Source organism: Eretmochelys imbricata, chromosome 9 (genome assembly GCF_965152235.1).
Source record: "Eretmochelys imbricata isolate rEreImb1 chromosome 9, rEreImb1.hap1, whole genome shotgun sequence".
Classification (NCBI taxonomy): Eukaryota; Metazoa; Chordata; order Testudines; family Cheloniidae; genus Eretmochelys; species Eretmochelys imbricata.
The window spans coordinates 5,120,361-5,128,681 of record NC_135580.1 but is presented as its reverse complement, the minus strand read 5'-3'; the positions used below and the strand labels follow the sequence as shown (position 1 = coordinate 5,128,681).

Sequence of the window (8,321 nt, the reverse complement as noted above, 5' to 3'; positions counted from 1 at the left end):
AGTGTTGCAGCGTTCGGCCCCTGGAATTCTGAGAACTAATTTGCTATTCGGTGACATAAGAGAGATCCGGGGCTGAGGCCACCCCGCTCTCGGTCGTGAAAGCCCCGCAAACACCGCCGGCCTCCTCGCAGTACACCAGATCCCCCCCCCCCAGCTCTGCTCACCCCCCCAGCAAAATGCTTTACAATGTAGGGACCTGGGAGAGGGTGTTGGGGGGAGGTTTTCATAACGCAGGAGGGGGGGGGAAACCCTAATTAAAAAAGCAGGAGGAGGAGGCAGACAAAATCTCAGGCAGTCCGTAGGGAGGCGAGACACAGAACCGTTTAACGTTATTTTTTGCATCTGCTTGAGCAAGTTTCTCCTGTAAAAAGATCCCGGGATCCTGCTGCCTTGGACGCTTTTTGAAAAATAATCCGTCTTTTTTTTATTTTTTTTTAATGTTCCATCCACCTCTTTTTGGCTCTCACGATCGTGCAAGGGATTTACTTTCGACGAAAGAAGCTTCTTCCCCCCATCCCCCCCAGACAGATCTGTGTTTTAATTATGCTTTTGGCATTGCTTTTTTTCATGTGAGGAATATCCTTGTTCTTGAAAAGAAATAGACTCGGAGGGTTATGTTTTCGTTTGGTCCTTTTCTTTTTCCCCTCCTTCCCTTTCCAGGACTCTTCGCAGTTGTTGTCATTGTTGCTGATTCGTGCAAAATAGATTGTAAACAGTGTGTCAATAGATAGCTTCCTCTAAGTGGAGGGAAATGTCAAGCTACGGTAGTGTGGAATTTTTTTTATTACTTTTGGTTTTTTAAAGCAGCTGTAGACTGTTTCGGGAGGGAACTGTAAAGGCCTGCCCTGCCTTCTGCCTTTGCCATTGGAGGAGACTTCAGCCAGCAGTGAAAATGTAAAGATCTTCCAATCTGTGTTACTGATAGAGTTACTGGTGTGTGTGGTGGGTAGTGCGGAGGGGGCAGGGGCAGATTGTAAACGTATTATTATGTGGACCCTTTAGCCATATATATATATATATAAGCAAATGCATTGCATCTTTATTTTCACTGTGAATCCACTCAGGCCTGGTCTGAGTGTGTACATGTCAGCTGATTTCTATTGCAATTATTTATTTTTTTCCCTGATCATTTTGGGGTAAAAGGATCCAGTATTTCTGGTGGCTACTTCCACATAACAGAGAAGGAAGGGGTGGACGGCCGTGTGTGTGTGTGTGTGTGTCTGAATGATGGTATTTCATGTTTATAACGATTAATAGAAATTTGTTCACAAGAAAAACCATCACAGGGTCACTGTGCCCTAGCTCCAGCTAATGCAATTGCTTAGAGCAACTTATTAAATTACAAATGAATTCCACAAAGGCTGCAACCCTAATACAAAGATATTATTGTACATTCTATGCTGCATTTTTTATTTGCAGCAAAGTCCCTGAACTGAAATGCTCAGATCTGCTTTAAAGTAGAAAAAAGAAGGAGAGCTTTACGACTAATACTCCATCTATTCTTTAAAATAGCCCAGTAGCAAGTCAGGTCTCATACTCAGACACTTGAGATGATACAGACATGCTTTAAAGACGTCTTCCCTGTAGTTAAAAAGTAATATATAATTCAACGCGAACAAGCATAGCTTTACTTAGATTGTAAGATCTCAGGGACAGGGAAGATGTGTTTATCTGTGTTTATCTTGTTTATCTGTGTTTGCAAAGAGCAGTGTAAACAAATGGTGCTATATAAATGGACTTAATAACAAATAATATAATGATGATAATAACTAGGCTTTTGTTTCCATACGAGATGGAATTTATGAAGAAAATCTCTGTTCTGTTTGTCCCGCTCTGCAGTCTGATCTTTTCTTCTGCATGTATTGATCGGTTGGCTGAATGCAATGTTTGCAGAAAGTTAGGAAGGAGCTAAAAAAAATCCTAAGATTGAAGATTTATCATGATTGCTGTTCCAACTGGCATTTTACAGAGTTGAATTCTTGTCATGCATTTATGCTGCCAAATGTGGGGTTGCATCAGAGTTTCCATTATCAGCCCCCTGTTTACAAGGAGTTATCAATCAGCTATGAGCATTCCCTTTGGGCTGGGAACTTGGTATCTAGGTTCTCAGCCTGGAAGCAAATAATAGATTTTATTAATTTTTCCTGGGAGTCCCATATTCTCTCCCTCCTCTCCATTTCGCCCTTGCCTTCTCGTGGTTTCCCTTCACCCCCACCCAGTACCTTGAACATGCATTCCTTGGGCACCTAAACCCCCCATTAACTTTCCTTGAAGTTTCTTCCCCATACTCTGAAATGGGAGTTTTGAATGCGTAGGGAATGCAATATCCAGCATAGGAAAGGCTACATAGAATACCCTTCAAATCCCATGTGTGCCACTCCTACATTGGCCAGAGGGGTCACCGCAGAGCAAGTCCGTCATTTGCTTTCTTCACAGCACATCTAGCCCCTGCTGGGCCTGGGAGTGAGGTCGGAATTCCAGGCCAGATTTGTAGTCACATCTTGCAAAATGGCAAGGAAGTTTACTAATATTGACTATATGATGACATTCCTTTAGCTCAATAACTGTCTGCATTTTAAGATGAAACTGGCCCTTGAAGGGGGAATTTAACAGGAAAGTGGGCAGGGAGTGGAGTGGATATAAAAACATGTAAATAACCAAGTTGTTAACATTGACCTGCTATGCAAATGCTTTAATTTCTTGTATAATCTGGATCCAGTGCTTCAGATCTGATGCATGCAACCCTCCGTTCCCCCCATATTTCCTTTTTGGTCCTTACACACATATAAGGACTGTAGGAGCAGTCCTCACTATATCGACCTACATGGTTTGTCCATATTCCACGTCAATACAATAGTAAACATTAGATTTACATGAAGGACCAGGACAGCTCCTTTTGCAGTGTGTCAGATCAGTCATACCTAGGTTTCAAACCAGTGATGAAGACATGGTCACCCATCAGATTGATACCACTGCTTCTGACACAGGCTATAATTTATTGTATTAACCCTAGTATTCTAGTCAAAATGGCAATGGAGGTAATTCTGCTGACTTAAAAATCCTCCTATGGTTGGGAAAAGTTTATTCTTCACTTTCCCCTCCTGCAAAACTGCTGAGTTACTAGCCACCTGAGAGGCATGTCACAGGTGGCTTGGTTGTTTTCCCTGTCTAAACTACTTCTGGATGAAAAGCACCACATAAATGTAAATTATTATTAATAATAATACTTACCCCTCTACAATTACAATTCTAGATTTAAGGCCATAGGATATATTGATCAAGGATGGTAGATGGCCCTGAATACAGAATTAGTCAGTCCTACAGGGATACAGAATACGTTTTTATATGCAAGTATTTCATGTTCTCAGATAAGCAACACATTTAAAGGGGTGGGCCTGATCTTTTGATAAATATATATATTTTTAAATAAATCTCAATTTAAAATTATTTTCATTTTTTTTTAAATTAGCCCCTTCAGGAAATAAATCCTACTTACCCAAATACTGTATACACAGAACCACCAGGTCTTTAAAAAAAAGTGCCAGAGGCAGAAACGTGACCCTTAAGAAAGGACACTCCGTCTTTGACACTTTTCCTATGGCAGTTACAGTCGGATTGTCAGCTGAGCTGTGGAAATCCAGCCCTTTTTATCAGCTTTGTGTCATAACATAAACATTATTTAAAGGCAGTTTAGTGCATGTAATTTTATAAAATAAGGGTGGATTGCACACTGCATAGAGCAGTGTATTCCCTGATTCAATTGCATTATCTTGTTTTCTAATCTAACCTACTTTTCTGTCCGAGGTTGGTGCTTTGCAGGAGCCTGTCTTCAGTGCAATCTGTGAGCCCTTTTGTGGGTGTCTGATTTCTGTAACATGTTTTGGTTTCCAGTATGAATGTAACATTCAAAGAAAATCATGACACTACTCTAGGTGTATGCGATCTTATCTACCTGACATTTAGTTTTTTAACCGTCCATTCCCTTGATTTGCATAAAATCACACAGTCATAATTTTTTGGCATCATCATAACAAACTACTCGAGATTACCAGCTTGCTTTTGCTTGCTGCCCGTCAGCACAAATGCATGTTTTCCCCTTTTCTTTGCATCTGGACTAGGAGCTTTCTGGATTTATTAACATAGCACTTTCAAAAGGATGGACACTTCTGCCACTGTATCCGTGACAACAGCAAAGCTCTTTAATAAGTGTCATGGTTTAAGTTCAAAACCAAACAGCCCAACACGCCAGGTTCTTGCATCTCATTCTGTTTTAGTTTATTGTTTTAAATATAGATCTCTTTGTTTTTATTTACAGGGAAAACCCACAGAATACTCTGCCTGATCCCAGAAGACTTGCCCTGCGACTGCTGTGTTCATTACAAAACAATCCTGCAATTAAAATAAACTCCAAGAGCTAAACAAACTGCCCCTCTTGCTGATCATTTCCTTGATTTCAGTTCCTTATGCTTAGAACAATTTTTCCCCCAGCACTGGTATCAGAGGTGGCAGCAGCTGGAGTTGTGGAACGACCAGGGGGAAACACCCTAATGTTTGTAAACTACAGGAGAGGGGAGTAGGAGGGAGATATTATTATGTTAAATAGTGTTTTTATTGGAGTATTCATGATCTGGCAGGATCCTTCCTTCTGGGGAAAGGACTGGAAGTGGAAAAACTTGATTTGCATGGTAGGACCTGGCTTTTTGTACACACCCTCGGTACACCGGACCATACTAAACCAGCTATGAAGGCTGCTGCAGATCACTCACAGTCCAAGAATGTGCATGGGGACTACACTGGTACTTTTCCATTCACATGCCCACAGTGGAGTGTCTTGTTTATTTCATCCTTCATGCAACAAAGGGACACAGGCTGCAGAAGGGGAGGGAGAGAGATTTTCAGCCTATCTGCCTAAAAACCTCCCTGTACTTTCAACTGGAGAAGTTATTATTCACTCATCCACCTAAAAAGAAACCACTCAACAGTTGTGTTACTGGTTTCACACATGTTATCACACTATCTCTCTCTAAATAAAACCTCAATTTTCAGATATCCTGGAGACTAAATCTAGAATACCAAGGCAATTGGATAATCAAGGCAATTGTCAATGTAATTCCAAGACAGTGAGGGCACTTGGCCCAGTGTCACACAACAGGACAGTTCAGATAATGAGGCTTGGAGAACTGGATAATCATATTTTATCAGTAAATTTGGCATTAATGTGTTATTGAGAAATTGTCCTGATAATTGACAGATCTACTTTCCCGTCATTACTGTGAGATTCATTGTGAAACTTGTCTGTCAAAAATTACTTTCCCCAGGTAAGTGTAAGAGTAGAATGTTTGCAGTTTTTCTCTCTCTCTATCTCTCTATCTATCTATCTATCTATCTATCTATCCCTGCAAATACTTACAGCCAGGAACAGTAATTACACAGGATGTATGTAAGGGTATCTATTGTTCCCATCACCGTGTAAGTAGGCATCACAATTCTATGCCACACATACATGATCTTTGTTTTAAAAGGTAAATTTCAAACCCAAGTACTAGTGAGCATCCAGCCAATCACAGAAAATTATCCTTCTTCCTCTCTGCCCCCAATCAATTTTTAACCAATTACAGACCAAAGTCTGTGGGGCTTGGTTTGTTTTTTTCCTTTTCTGCTGAGTTTGTTGGTGATTAAGTAGAGCAAAATTAAGTGATTCACATGTAGTAAGGGAAATTTACGAAGACCTTGTACCACTGACCTATAACATTTTCAAATACAACCATACATTCCATACTCTTCCCCATGCCTTACCCCTATTTTTTCTTTTTTGCCTGCTGCTTCTTGTTAGAATTTGTCTCATTTGAAAATACTAAGCATGAGACTTGTGGAAATTTAAAACTCACCATGTATTTTAAGCTGTGGTAGAAATGGCTTTTTTTTTTTTTTTTTTGGCACCTCTCTTAACAATCAAGTAATGAGATTAAAAACAAAAGAAATAAACAAAATCCCTGAGATGATTCAAGCCTCGGTTACATAAGTGTTTGGTTTGCCTGAAAAAAATTGATCAAGGACAGTCTTTGAAACAGATTCTTATTTATTATTACTATCTATTTCTATTACAATAGTGCCTAGAAGGCCCAGCCAAATCCAAGGTAATAAAAGTCAGCTGTGGAAAACATTTTGATTTCATAAGAAGAACTTTGTGAACTAGGAAGTTTATCCAACAATATTTCCTATAGTGACAAAGGGCCTGATCCAAAAATGGAAAGACTCCCACTGAGTTCAATGGATTTGCATACGACCCTTAATTCTTATTCTAAGCTATTTTGATAGTTATTGTTTTATTAATTGTTTTGTTAGACAGCTATGTGGTTAATGTTATCTGCATTTAATTTTCTTTCTTCAAATAACATTTTAATGCTTTGTCTATACAGTTCTTTGAGTGATCAGTACAATTTTGGTTCATGGAATGTTTGTGACTATACTTAAACAAGAATTCAGTTAATTAATTGGAAGATATCAATAAATAAAGGGGGAAATGTCAATAATTTGTATGTCTCCTGGAATCCTTTAGTTCTGTGTATCCTTTTTAAAAGGATGGATGGTGCTAACAAACTTTATTTGGGAAAGCTTCATTTGTATCTGTCTATTTACAAAGTATTTTACAAATATTCTATTAGTAGATACAGAATTAAATAATACCAGGTAGACTGAATTATTAACTATATTTAGATACAGTAAATGGGTCACAACATTATTTGTCAGGATACTAGTAAGTGGGGAGGGATTTATTTTATTTTATTTTATTTTATGTTATTTTATTTTATTTGGAAGAGCTTTTTTTAAGTACTTGGTAAAAAATTGAATTCTCTCCCCTTTTTCATGATGGACTGTAAAATGGCTGGGGTAATTTAAGATGATTTTGAGATGAATAATTCCAGTGGGGCTTCTCTGTGTTTTAAAGAATTAAAAAAATAAATAAAAGCCGCAGCAAGCAATAGTCAGTTGGATCTGACAGTGATGAGGAAGAATTCCATGGGATATATATCTGCATCGAGTATATGGTAAATACATTCTTCCCTATCTGTGGGCTGTACTGAGTAACCTATAATCCAGGGCATGGTTACATAGATTGTTATCAATCATATTTTAACTCCATATGTCCTAAAAAAATTATTTGCCTGTAGGATTATTTTTAACCAATTATTCCTCTAAAACAGAACTAAAAATCCAGCTGTCTCCAAAGAGTAAAAAGCAAAATCCAACTGCTTTTTCTCCCCTTTCTTTGGTTTAAATTTCGCTCCCTTTTTTCAAAAAAGAAAAGGAGTACTTGTGGCACCTTAGAGACTGTAGCTCACGAAAGCTCATGCTCAAATAAATTGGTTAGTCTCTAAGGTGCCACAAGTACTCCTTTTCTTTTTGCGAATACAGACTAACACGGCTGTTACTCTGCTCCCTTTTTTCATTCCCTTTCCAAGCCTCCCATCTGTTTCCCCAGATCCTGAGCGTCGAGTAAAGTGACTTCTGAAAGAGAATGTGCCACTTTGGCTTCCAAACTTCTCTGAGAAGCTGCTACCTCTCGCAAGCTTCCAAGGCTGGATCAACAAGTTAACCTTCAAAAAGATTACAAAGGTGCAAGTGGGCTGGTTGGGAGGTGAATCATTAAACAGGAGATGAAGTATATGACTGCAGGTTTCAGTTAAAGAGGCAGTTCACACACTCTCTCTTGGGCAAGGAAAGCCATCTCTTACTGGATTCCAGTGGTGTAGTGGTAAAAAAAAGAGATGGATAAATGAACCTAACTAAACTCTATATTCCCCAAAAGAGAAGTGAGTAAACTTGAGTGCACTACTTCTGGGTTCCCCAGTATCAAAGTGGTATCCACTCTGAATGGAAAGAGTTTGTTCACAAAACAAAAAAGACCAGTCTTGCCACCCTTATGCACACCAACAGTTCCATGGGCTTCAGAGCCCACCCCCCACCCCACCCCAGGGGGAATGGGGGGGCTGCTTCCATGAATACGGGGTGTTCTATATAACTAAGGATCGCAGAATCAGGACAATATGTGCAGAAAAAACTGTAGGATGGCATTAAATATTGGGCTGTGCTTGGGATTCATTTTATCCTGACCATGCTGGAATAAAGGGGCTTGAGTCTGATCTCCCTTAAACTACTGTGCTCCACACACATCACATGAGTTATTCCTGATTTACACCAATGTGTGGGAGAGGAGAACTAGGCCTGGTCCTTTTAATAAATGGCCTCTTTTCTCCCCAAGGCAGAGGAAGTAGCTTGAGTGAAGTGCTACAGTTTGCCTGCCTTCTCCCTGCTTGTTC

The 8,321-nt window shown here is 39.4% G+C and overlaps 1 long non-coding RNA gene across 2 annotated transcripts; it reads left to right on the top strand.

Annotated features, from left to right (window-relative positions):
* Positions 1–100: 100 nt before the first annotated feature.
* On the top strand, positions 101–7,572 carry LOC144270314 (uncharacterized). 2 transcript variants are annotated; one of them, XR_013347143.1, is made up of 3 exons: positions 101–894; positions 4,316–5,318; positions 7,484–7,572. It is a non-coding gene; the product is annotated as an uncharacterized LOC144270314 (long non-coding RNA). The 2 variants fall into 2 exon arrangements; XR_013347142.1 differs by lacking the exon at positions 7,484–7,572 and adding an exon at positions 6,111–6,883.
* The last annotated feature ends 749 nt before the right edge of the window (positions 7,573–8,321 follow it).